A 13,049-nucleotide genomic window follows, 5' to 3' on the forward strand; every position below is an offset into this window, starting at 1 on the left:
TACTAGCCAAGCAGCTGGTTTTGCAGTCATTTATGACAGAATCATAAGATCTGTAGGACCTCAGACGACACTGTTTTGACTGGTCTCTGGCTTTGTCTACTCCCGTTGTGACTTTGCATACATTTTTGTGTAGCTGCAGGGTCTATAGTAAGGATGCTCTAATACATACATGCTGCACGCACAAAACAGGATTAGCCTAGAGAGCAGGCTGCAGTCACATGGGCGCTGCCTATCACACTGACCTGGTTGGCTGCAGATGGTCAACCTCTTAAGACAAATGGAATTCAACAACCTGTTCTGATGAATCAAGTGTTCTTCAACCAGTAACATTGTCTCAAAATCAAACAAGAATGCTAAAAATAGATGTGTAAAGGATAGAAACGGGATCACCTGCGGGCCGTCATATTAGTTTGTAGAAACAAACTCGGCTCATTCAATGTTCAAATTACAAATATTTATTGCCATGATGCTCAATCTGAGCCCTAGTGATTCAACACTTGCTTTAAGGGAGTCTTTACTCTGCACTTTGAGTGGGACTTTGATCATCTCCGAGTTTGTTCATCTGCTGATATAGTTCATCTCTCTGGGAGTTGATATTTTTTATTCATACAATCCTGTTTTCTTGTCTATTTGCTCTTTCTTGTGATGGCATGTTGACATATATTTCTAGCAGAAGCAATCTCATTGGTGCTCCATCATAAACGTCTTGTGTAAAGCTGTGTGTTCCTGACGTGTGTGTTGGTCTGTGACATATGCATCAAATAGATGAAACTGTTTACCAATGGCACAGATGAGTGTTGCATGATTGCACTACTGCAGTCTCCACTTTTTCTACAGGAGCATCATTGCTATATCGCTTCGCATGGTTGCTAGCCATTAAGATTATCCAAGGAAAAGGGTAGAGTAAGGGGGAGGAAAATCAAAACAAATGGCTAAGCACCAGCATTGACCCCATTTGTGGGGAGATTTGTATACTCAATGCGCTGATGTTTGCATCATGGTGCTCATTCAAACTGGATCCCAGACCCTAATTCTGTCTCTGTCTCCCCTCTCTTACCTCTCTCACCCTAATGGGGGGCCATTGCCAGGTCATGAAGGGGGAGGTGAATGGGGAAGTGAAGTCATCCAGGGGTCACGGATATATAGATAGCAAACCTCATTGCCTCCCTCAGCGCCCGTTAGCTGTGTGAGGCTATGGCCATTAGGTGGGACCAGTCTGATGCTGAGCCTTTGTGTGTGTCTACGTGCATGTGTGTTATGTTCGTCCCATCATAATAGACAAAAGCAATCTTGCTGCCCTGCAGTTGCCCTCTCCCCAACAGCTGGAGTGAGGTGAACAAGAGTTCCCGATGTCGCCGAGCAGTGTCACGGCGAGGACGTGTGAAAAAACACTTTTGCGAGATTCTCTGGTGACATCCTTTCAAATGTCCCACTAACCTATCAGCCTTATGTTAAGAATCATCCTGTGTCATTCAATTTACTTTGAGTGTAGGGGTGGATCAGTACATCCAATCTATAACAATTCGGTATACCGTTCCGATATTGATATCGGTCTAATATTAGCAAAAAAGAAAATAGAGTATTGCATTATATCGGCCTGCCTCTAAAATCTCTGATATAAGTTCTCCGATGCATAATTTGTGGTTATTGGATTTTGATTTGATTGTTTATAATGAATGAATCACTTCTTCTCATGCTTATTACTGTTATATTGCTTTGTTAGAGTAATATCACTTGGTCAAGCCTTTTCAAACATTCCTCAATAAAAAATATGTATAGCTTTCAAGGTTGAAGCATACCCTTTTAATGTTGATTATAATTTTAACTTGCGTTAATCTCTATTTTCTTTCTTTCTTTGTTTTTTTTAAGATTCCTCTGATTGGAGGTTAGTTCATGCTGTTGCAGGCTTGAAATCGTTTTAAATGATGATGCATTATGGGAAGTAAAGGCATAACTTGTCTGGGAAGTGTAGTCTTGTTGTTGTTCCTGTAGTCTTTCCATGCGCTACAAAGTGTTTGTGTTTGCGCTATGACTGGCATTGAAGTGCTGCTTCAAGTGTGTGTCAGAGAAGAGGATTAATTGCAGATTTTTCTCCAACTACCTGCAGACACAAGCCACGGCTGAGACTCTGTAATGAACTGTGTTATCGCCTGACGGAAGATAACAATGCAGACGTCTGTCTAAAGCAGTCCCAGAAGGTGGGGCATGATAAATATTGAGGACGACTAGTTTTGGGATTGTTTATGTGCAAGTCTTAAAGGACGCCGCATTTAACATTTTTATTTTGGTTTGACGGCCACTTTGATTTTTTTTTCTTTTTCTTTCCATTCACATCACTCGGTGCTGAATATAATAAAAGCTTCTCCCACTTTGTCACTGTGCCACAGAAATGCAACTCAGACATATGCTCGTAATTTTTAAAACTAAAAATGTTGGTGTTATTTATATAAGCGTAAGATTAGACTAATTCATCCTGAAGGAAACGCACTGTTCGCATTTCATCCATATGAATACAGATTAGGGATGCACGATTTTGACAAAAAACCTAATTGCGACTTTTCTGACAGATATTGCGATGGTGATTTGATTTATGATTTTTAAAAATATTTCATACATTTAAATGCATATGCATTTTATTTTTGGTTTACTGAATCTGAGCAGGTTTATTGATTAAGTTTTGATTAACTTAGACACTGTAGACACAAGGATGCATTAGTTATTACACCACTAGGGGCCAGAATATTTTATAGTATCCGAAGTTATCAATAACCTATGATGTTTCAGACTCTGCAATCCCTGGCATTGATGGTCTCGTCCACAACAACAGAACAACTTCTCCCACAGATCTTCTGTAGTTCTGATTAGATGTTGTTTAAACTCTCTGAGCAGGTGAAGCTGATTAAAGCTGATCATGTTTTCATGGAGCGCCGCAGCGCTTGATGAGAAACAGACAGAGCTTCACAGATACATTGAAGTTAAACGGTCACTGGTCGGCTCTGATTTAGGAGTGAGTGATGATTTGCGTAGTTTTGGGGGGTTTAGGCAGTGTTTGAAGCAGCCAGGACAGGAGGACGAAGGGCAGTGCATCTAATGAGCGGTCCTTGAAAACATTTCCCCTTAAAAAAACATCTTTTGCCTCATGGTGACTGCGTCTCACCCCGATTCTGTCCATTTCCATTTCACGTTCAACAGTAGATTCTGTTTTCATTGGTCAGTTTCGTGATTTCATGCACAATTCCGTTAATGTGGATTTTATGGGGCCCTAGTAGTTGTTGTTAGCAAGCTCACTGAAACTTGCTGCAGCCGCACATACAAGCGTGTCTCCTGTAACCATCTCTGATTGGCCAGTTGCCGAGGAAGGCGGTTCTCAGCAATTCTGATTGGTGAACAATGAACGTATATATATATATATATCACTCAAATGATGGAGACGATTGAAAAAAAACCTCAGCATCTGAGGCTGGGTTTATTGCAGTAGTGAAAACCTCTATCGATGCGATTAATGTTACAGGTGCATATCTAAATGGAGAATTAAAAAAAAAAAGCGACGCTCAATACAGAATAGGAATAGAAATTAAAAAAAAAAAATTGTTCATGCACTTTGTAGCAGTCCAGTCTGACTGGGGTTTCAGCCCACCTTATGGAGTAGTTGTGTAGTTTAAGAGTGGTCAGTCTTTTTTAAAGTTTGTTTGATCACATTGGCAAACTTGAAATGGTAATTGTTATACCATAGCGTTGGTTTCATTTGAGTCATTTTTTAAATAACAAATTATTCATGCCTGGCAGTGTTACTGTTTTGTCATTAGATTTTGATGATTTCTAAAGAGTTACATTGACAAGTACTTTTAGTAGTCTGGTAGTTTAGTAATTCTGTTTTGGATTTAACAAGAACTATTCTGTGTCTTTTGTACCCTCATTAAAAAGGAACATATTTAATCTGGATCTTCCTTGCACAGGGCTTGAATCTTATTTTAGTAAATTGGCTTTTGTAGTTTCAGTGATTAACCTACAACAGGAGATACAGCTGATCACAAGCTTTTATAAATGGCATTGGCTGTAGTGGCATCTTCCAGAGGGAGCTCCAGCTTCTCAGTTACTTGTGTGTGCGTTACTGTGTGTGTGTGTTACTGTGTATAGCTAACCTCACCGCCTCACAAATTTAGCTGAAGTTGAGCAGCTGTGGTGGTGATGGCAGGAACCTGGCCACACAAGCCTCTCTTGAGCTGGTGATTTTACTCACTGCTGTTGGGATAACCTTGACGTTAATGGACAGTGATACTTGGCTGAAGGCCGGGTGCTCTGGCACAACACAGGGCCTTCCTCAGGTTGATAATGCTGCCTTTGTGATAATAAAGGTTGATTATATTCAAAGTCTTGCTTTTGAGACTTTGAGACTACAGGTCTACTTTGGCACACAAGTTTCTACTGAGTTGGCACCATCTACACCAACCAAGTTCAAACTTAAAACAAAGCAATAAAATAACAAGTTTTGATTATACACGGAACGCAGAGTGAAAAAAAATTAATAGTACACACACGTGTGATTTGTTTCTGAATTATGTCAATGCTGTAGCTACGTTTAACCCTCTGCGTGAACGCAGATTCCTTCGCAGCCCAAGGTGTGCCTCCAAAAAATCTCATTTTCTCAATGAGAAGAGGAACAGACTTCACTGTGACAAAGCAGAAAAGCCACTCTAAATCAAGAACATATCTCATTTACCTAGAGCTGGGCTTTATAACCAAAAATGTTTATCACAGTGTTTTTGAAAATTCTAATGGTTTCACAGTATATGACACGATTTTTTATTTTTTTTTATGCATAAGCCATTGTTCACAGCATTTTCTGCTGGTTGAGAGAGGAATTACTGCAGTAGATTGATTTAGGACTATTTTACTGTCATGAGTGAATATTGTAGAAAAGGTAAATAATATCATATAATAATTTTATTATTTAATATTACAATATACAAAAGCAACTGAAAATTTTACAAAGTAACACTAAAAATACACATGACACCAAAAACTCAAAATCACAACAGATATACATGAAATGACTCCAAAAATCCCCATAAAATCACAACAGGAATACACAAAGTTAGAGAATGATTTAGAAAATGACTGAAAAGGCACACAAAAATATGACAAATGTGCACAAATTGAGTAAAAAACAAACAAGATTTACAACAAGACAACACACTAAACAAAAATTTACTCAAAAAAACACAAACACCGACTAAAAAGAATACAAAATAAGTGCATATTTAATTCAATTTACATATTTGAAGGAAGTGCACAACGCCATCAGCTGAAACTGTTTAAAAAGTCAGGAAAAACAGAATTTTCAGCTCGTGTGCAGCATTAGCTTTAGCAGCTAACTAGCTAACTCGGTCTTTATGCCTCGGAGACCGATACCACTTTTACACAAAAAATCTTTCAAGGAATCAACGCTCAAACGGGTAAAATAATCTGAATTTCTGTCAGGCTCGCTTCCTAAACCGTCAGCCATGGCAAGTTTACCCCTTTTGACCTTTGACCTAATGCGGAAGAACTGAACCAGTGCGAGAGTGTGAAAAGGCTTATTAGTCTTTCTTCTACACCACGGACCAAAGTGTGTTATTGTCAAGCCATTGCTTCAAAACTGCAGTCAAAATAAAGGTGAAAACAGCTCTTGTGTGGTCTTCTACAGCCGACATTAAAAGCTTTGTTGTGTGTTTTTCCCAATAGACGTGAAACGTCACGTTCTCCCCCTGTCCAGTCAGAGCCTTCCCAACCCCCAGACCTAAAGCGGAATTGAATAAAACCGATTAAACCGGTTTTCCTTCTAAACCTCAATTCGGGAATTATTTCCTAGTAGGGATGTAACTATTCACTCAACTCCCGATACGATTTGATTCACGATACTGGGTTCACGATACGATTCTCTCACGATTTATTTTACAAAATGGGACTGTAGACAAATTTTTTTTAGAAAATACTGTACTATTTTCCTTTTATTTTTCATTGTCAAAAGAATTCCTTGATAAACTATTCAAAAAAAATGGAATTTAACTAAAAATAAATCTTGAATGAAATAAATAAAGGAATAATACAAATGAAAATGTATTTTGTGCCTTAACAATTGGACTTTAAAAAAAAAAAAAAAACGTGATTACACTTGATTTACGTCATATTTGTTTGGACCAGCAGAGGGCACTGGTAATACAGTGGTCGGTTGGCATGCAGATATCTTGCTGTGAAGAAGAGAAGCTATGCTAGCAGACATAGCTAATAGAAAAACGTGACTTTTACAGATATTCAAGTAATATTGCAGATATTCCGTTGGTGCTAAAGGGGTAATGAATCATTTATTAACATATGTAAGAGTAGAAGACAGCCAGAAAGAAAGTATTAGCAGACTCTGCCCGCCGCCTACACTTGTGGTTAAAAAAAGTACTGCGATTCAATTTTTAGAAAATCGATATCAACCAGGGGACTACAGATGAAAAATAGCCTTCTGGTTAATTCTGGCTTTTTTAACCATGTTTGTTCATGTGTTATATGAAATTGCACTGTCCGCTTTCAAATAAACCAATCTAATCTAAAAGCTATTCAAACTTCTATTTGTGACCTGTGGGGGCAGTAATGCGCCTATGTCTAGCCTGCCAGAATCTAAAGCGGTAGAAGGAAAAGAAGAAGAGGAGGAGGCGGAGTACATTTTAGTTCTAGTTTCAATTTGAATTTATTAAAAGCTCATGCTTACATCATGCATGTAAAGAGTTATAATAAAACATTTAAAAATGCATGTGCAACTCGATGAATAAGTCTGTTGGTCCAGTCATGTATTTTGTTATTGTAGTTTTCTTAAAATCTCGTCTCATTCTCGTCAACCCAATATCGTGGCTCGTGTATTGTCAAACCTATACTTTTTCCATGTAAACACGAAGCAGAACACGTTAAAGCCAAAAGATTTTATTTGGAATAACTTATTCCAAATTAAAAAAAAACATCATGTAACCATGGCCATTGTGTGGTAAATCCTGCATTTTACAGTGATAAACGAGTTTGTTTGTTTTGGGGGTGGCAATAAGGGAAGTGTGGCGAGAAGGGGTGCAGCTGCGAGTGGGTGCCCATGATAATGAGATCCTTGACTTGTGAAGAAACAAGGACAACGCCGACACCAACCACCCCGTGCCTTTTGTTATCTCTCGATTTTGGCATCTTTAGTGGCTTTTTCACTTTTCAATCTCTTTAAAGAAAGAAAAAGTAGATAAAAGAAAACAACTGATTTTTGGACCACAATCTTCTATGATCCATTATTTGACTTTCTTCAAAGGAAGATTCAATCGTGTCTTGCTGAATTCATTTGTGACACATTTGTAGACAAAACAGAGAAGTGGTAAACACTAAAACACAATGTGATAGGAAGGAAGCTTTGTTGTGATCCATCAAACATTGGGTGTGTCCCGTTGGTCAGCCAAGTGTTTTTTTCACTTGTCGAATTGTGTTACAGCGAGTGTTTGTAAAGAAACCTGGTTCTTGTAAGACAGGTTTGCAGTGTTCAGTTGCTGTTTGCCAGTTTTTCAATCCAGCAGGTTTGGGACAGCTTCCCAGGGGAATGTCAATTTGGCTCCAAAGAACTGGATGATATAGCAATATTTCATACCACATATGGGAACATGCGAATGTCATTTGTATTAATATAGCTTTATTGTAAAGCTTATCTTGTGCTAAATAAACATATTTAGTGGTTTCCCTGTTAGTTCCCACATCTATTCTCAAACAAACTTCTCGAGACGCACGCTCTCTTTCCCTCTGAGCACAAATGCCTCGCCTACGCTCATACGTTTTGCAGAGAGGTAGACAACATGGCGACAGACATAGACGGCAAGTGTGTCTCAGATGTGCAAAGATTGCTTGGACATTGACAGTTTTTCATCCAGCGTAAAATCTGCTTTGTCTTTGTCCCATGGACATTGATTTTAGTTTTTTTGTTACAACACTAACGGTTTAACTACCTTTACCACCAGCCTCCACAACAGCAGCATCTGTCCAGAATCCTGCCTCAAAACAAGCCATGCTGCAGAAATCACTCGCACATGCTGTCTCTTATGAGAGAAGTAAAAAGTAGTGCAACATAACTGAAGAAGTGACTTTATGTTAGGGATGTAACGATTCACTCAACTCCCGATACGATTTGATTCACGATACTGGGTTCACGATACGATTCTCACGATTTATTTTACAAAATGGGACTGTAGACATTTTTTTTTTTTTTTTGGGAAAAAACTAGAAAATACGGTACTATTTTCCTTTTATTTTTCATTGTCAAAAGAATCCCTTGATGAGCTATTAAAAACAATGCAATTTAACTAAAAATAAATCTTGAATGAAATAAATAAAGGAATAATACAAATGAAAATGAAGCCTATTAATTTAAATTCTGGTTCTATAATAAACAATGCAAAACTGCATGATAGTTCTTTTTCTTTTTAAAAGTGAAACTGAAAATGTATTTTGTGCCTTAACAATTGGACTTTAAAAAAAAAAAAAAAACCGTGATTGCACTGATTTACGTCATATTTGTTTGGACCAGCAGAGGGCGCTGGTAACACAGTGGTCGGTTGGCATGCAGATATCTAGCAGTGAAGAAGAGAAGCTATGCTGGCAGACAGAGCTACTAGAAAAACGTGACTTTTACAGATATTCAAGTAATATTACAAATATTCTTTCGGTGCTAAAGGGGTAATGAATCATTTATTAACATATTTAAGAGTAGAAGGCAGCCAGAAAGAAAGTATTAGCAGACTCCGCCCGCCGCCTACACTTGTGGATAGCGCCCGCTGCTGGTTAAAAAAAGTACTGCGATTCAATTTTCAGAAAATCGATATCAACCGTGATACCTATGAATCGATTTTTAGCTGCCTTACGATTAATCGTTGCATCCCTACTTTATGTGCAGCTGATTAAGAAATTTCTGTGTCGCATTTGGCACCCAGAGTTGTCTTTATTAAGAGAAAACATTGAGATGGGATTTTTGCTTCATTTCTTCAAGCCCTTTTCTCCCAGCAGCTTTTTGGTGCCCAAATTATTTTCATTGAAGGACCAAAAATGAATCGCGTTGGAGGGCTGTAGGCCAAAACTCAACGTTCATGTTGCAGTGTCTGAAATTAAATATGCCAATAACATAACTGTGCAAAACAAACACGTACAGTAGTTTTGAAATTAAATAACACTGTTTCATGGCATAAAATTATGAAACATCTAAATGTCTTTAAAGACATTTAGTATAATATGAATGGGACACATACCCCGCCTAAATGATCAAAACACTACATTTTCTGCGGCTTTGAAACAATCCTATAAAGCTCAAGAAAAATAATGTAATTGGACATCGGCTTTAGAGTTCTTTTCTCATAAATCACTGTTGAAATATGAACTATACGTTACTGAAAAAGATGAGGAAAAATCTTATTTACAAAGAGACATTTGGTGCATGGCGAAACATATACAGCATAGCCATGCATGCTAATGAATAGTTGACTTAACTGGCGTCCCATTTTTTTGTTAGAAGTAGCGATTGACAATGACTCGAGATATCATATTTGCAAAATGTTTTAGCGTCAATATTAAGTTTTTGTGCAACAAGGAGTTCTGCAACTTTTACTCTACAAGGAATCATTTAACCTCATCTCACCTGGATTAAAGTCCTCCTGGAGCTGAATAATACCTTCTCAATGAAGACAATGCAGTGTAATAAATTATATACATTTAAAGTTATATAGAATGTTTGATTTAAATTATATTGATCATGTAAATGGAAACTTAAAAAACTGTTTAAAATAAAATAATAAAAAACAGTATCTTGCATCTTCAAATTCTTACGCATCTCAGTTTACATGAACACAATGTTATATAAAGAATATTTTTTTTAAGTTAATGTATTTAAAGGGCTACAAAAAGTAACTTGAAGTTTGACAACGCATGGTCATGTGATCAACACATGTTAATTGCTCATTTCTTGCCGCACATAAAGCATGCATATTTAACGGGGATATTGGCGATTAAATGAATCTGTCCCCCACACAATTAAAATCTCTATTTTCTTCCAGAATAGTGTTTTTGTTGGTTTAGTTATCTTACCAGGGATTTCAAACTTAAAGTTAGCCATCTGTAGATGTTGCAGGAGGTGAAGTAGGAAGGTAGCCAAGGCTTTGCGCTACTTGATGTATTTTAGGTTAACAAATTATTATATCTTAATTTTGTCATTAATCATTAATAGCCTCTGTAAGGAAAGAACAACTCTCTATTTGAATTTTTTTTTGAAGCTATAGGGAGCCATTGCAAAAGAGTCAAAGAGCCACATGAGGCTCCAGAGCCGCAGGTTGCAGACCCCTGCCCTGAGAGAATCACAGCTAAATATCTGGCCTGGCATCATAGTCCATCAGTTCTGGCCCCTTGATGCTGATTCTGATGAGGTTTTGATGCTGATTCTGATGAGGTTCAATTTTGTGCTGCGAAGCCTCTTTCACAGACTACAGCTGATATTAGGAGCTGGGCGACGTCTGTATGCTCTCTCACTTCGCTAGGTGCGCTCTTCCCCGCCCCAGGTCTGATAAGCGCACCCCCCATGCGCTCTGTTGCTACGCGTGCCCGGACGCCTCAGGAAACATTTCCCGTTTCCTCCTTTTGGATTTTCAAAATAAGGTCACCCTACGCATTCGCACGGATGTGACCAGATGAGATTTTCACTCGCACACACTGAAAAAATACTCGCTTATGCAACCAATTTGGTCGCAATCTCGAGCGCTGTTACACAGACATGGAGGGGGAAGCGTTTTCAAAGACTAACATGTTCCCAACTAGTTTTAAACTTTCTGCTATCAGTGTGCCAGTGCCTTACGCACTCCATCTCAGTTCTAACCCCAACATCCTCTCACTTAAATGCTTATAGATCTGAGCTGATGGGAGATCAACAGTGCCACCCTACTCCTAATGTAAAACAATGGCAATTTGTGGTGATGGGGAGGAAATGCACCAAAAAAAACCAGCTGGAAATGGGGGATTTTCTTTTTTTTAAATAACAATTTCAAATATGGGCAGCGGGCCAAAACCAATCATCAAGTTGGCCCACCGGCTCCAAATTGGGCGGCGACCCTGGTGTAGTCTCTAGAGCTGGGCAGTAGTTCAGCAGTGTTTTTGTACAGCAACACTGGCTGATACAGGAAAAGCTGAAAACAGCAGGAAAAAATCACTCTCAGGAGGAATTTTAGAATTGTTTTGCTCTTCCAATATCCGTTGTCATTAAAAGAAGATTTGCTTTTTTTCTTTTAGTGTCATTTGGGGATTAGTTTAAAGGAACAGGCAGTAACTGAAGCTTGACTGTAGGGAGCATCCATGCAAGGTGTCTGTGAGAGGCTACATTCGGGAGCGGTGGCTGGTGTTTACTCAAGCACTCATGGGTCAAGAGGGAGCCGTTAACCTCCTCCAGTGAGGAAAGGGTTGGACATCAGGAATGATTGAGGTAGCATTGGGTTGCTGCAGAGTATTTTTTATATTATTTTATTTATTTTTTTACACCTTTCATTTTCTTTGATCTGAAACTTTTGGGATTACATATTTGCCTTTCTCTCTTTTTGTTGTTGTAATTTTGTCGTTCTTTTTGGTTTTTCCTCTCGAGATGTGTTTTACACAATTTATGTGCATTTGTTTCCATTCTATAGCGCAGCACTGATCTCCTTTATTATGATTTTTGTTGTTGTAATGATGATTATATTATATTATATATGTATATATATATATATATTCAAGAAGGCTTCCGTTGGTGTATTCATCCATGTGTGTATTTTCTCTTCCCTCTTACTGTTTCTTCTTATTTGCCTCCAAATTCACTGTTTACACCTCCCACTTTCCCTAACTCTCTTATTCTACCATGTTTGTTTCTCTTACCTCACTCCCTGCGCTCAGTTTGGTGCATAAGGGATAGCAAAGCGTGTTGGACGCAGCACGAGTCAGAGGGAAATGAACCCAATAAATCAAGCCAATGTCCCTGTCTCCTCCCTGCTAGGGCAAACTTCCACACCAGCTCTCTGCATCTATACACTCATTGAGGCCTGCTGTTTGAAACCATTCTTACCATCATACAATTATGTAATTCCTTGTGTTTTTATAACCTTGGTTGTATGGAAGCTATGTATAAGGTTGCACAGATGTTTAGATTATGCAATCTGTCAAACATACACTAACGGGTGTAGGCATGACCTCTGATTTTCTGTGATCACAGACGTAAAAAAACAGAACTCACATTATGAATTGGAAATATAATTCTGAGTAGGGGTGCAACAATTGCAATGTTCTTTTTTTTTTTTTTTTTAAATGCCTGACCCGCCGATTCCGATTTTTGCCGATCTCGATTATTTTATTATTTTATTTTTTTATTTTTTAAGAGCATACACCTTGAATATTCTAATCTTATTTTATTGTAAAACATTGAACAATATCCACAAAACAATACAAACATGTTTTAATTGCACATGAGGTAGTTACCTCAAAAATAAATTAAAAGTTTAGAACATTGCTAAATTACTAAATTGTATCACTTTTTTAGCCTTTCATTTTCATCAACTGCACTTGTCCATCAGATTACACTGCAGACCTGTTTTCAGCTCTGCACAGCAGTATTTTGGTTTAACAAATATAGAAAACCACAGGGTTTGGGGTAGATGATACAATAATCTACAGGACAAACTAAATAACATCTTAAATGACCAATAAAGTGAGTTTTTTCATTACAATAAAATCATTTTTCCCTTGTTTACTGTGGCTGTTTATAGACGTCTGCTCTTGACTTGACATTTACTCTGTCACTTGAACTTCCTGTGAGGCAGCTCCACCAATAGTGTGGCTTTATCAAGTGATCTGCTTTCTTTCAACAATATTGTTGTATCTAAACTAAAGCAAATTTTCAGAGAACTTTGACAGAATATTCATCAAATTAGATAAATTAAAAATATATCAAGCAGAAAGAATTTCATTATAACTTTTGAATATGTTTTACTTCTACACTATGGTTT

At 37.9% G+C, this 13,049-nt stretch overlaps 1 protein-coding gene across 3 annotated transcripts in view; it reads left to right on the forward strand.

Annotated features, from left to right (window-relative positions):
* Nucleotides 1-13,049, forward strand: part of kat6a (K(lysine) acetyltransferase 6A) — a 36,542-nt gene that overhangs the window by 6,223 nt on the left and 17,270 nt on the right. The gene's annotated exons all lie outside the window — the stretch shown is intronic.

The sequence above is a fragment of the Gouania willdenowi genome, chromosome 9 (assembly GCF_900634775.1).
Source record: "Gouania willdenowi chromosome 9, fGouWil2.1, whole genome shotgun sequence".
Lineage (NCBI taxonomy): Eukaryota > Metazoa > Chordata > Actinopteri > Blenniiformes > Gobiesocidae > Gouania > Gouania willdenowi.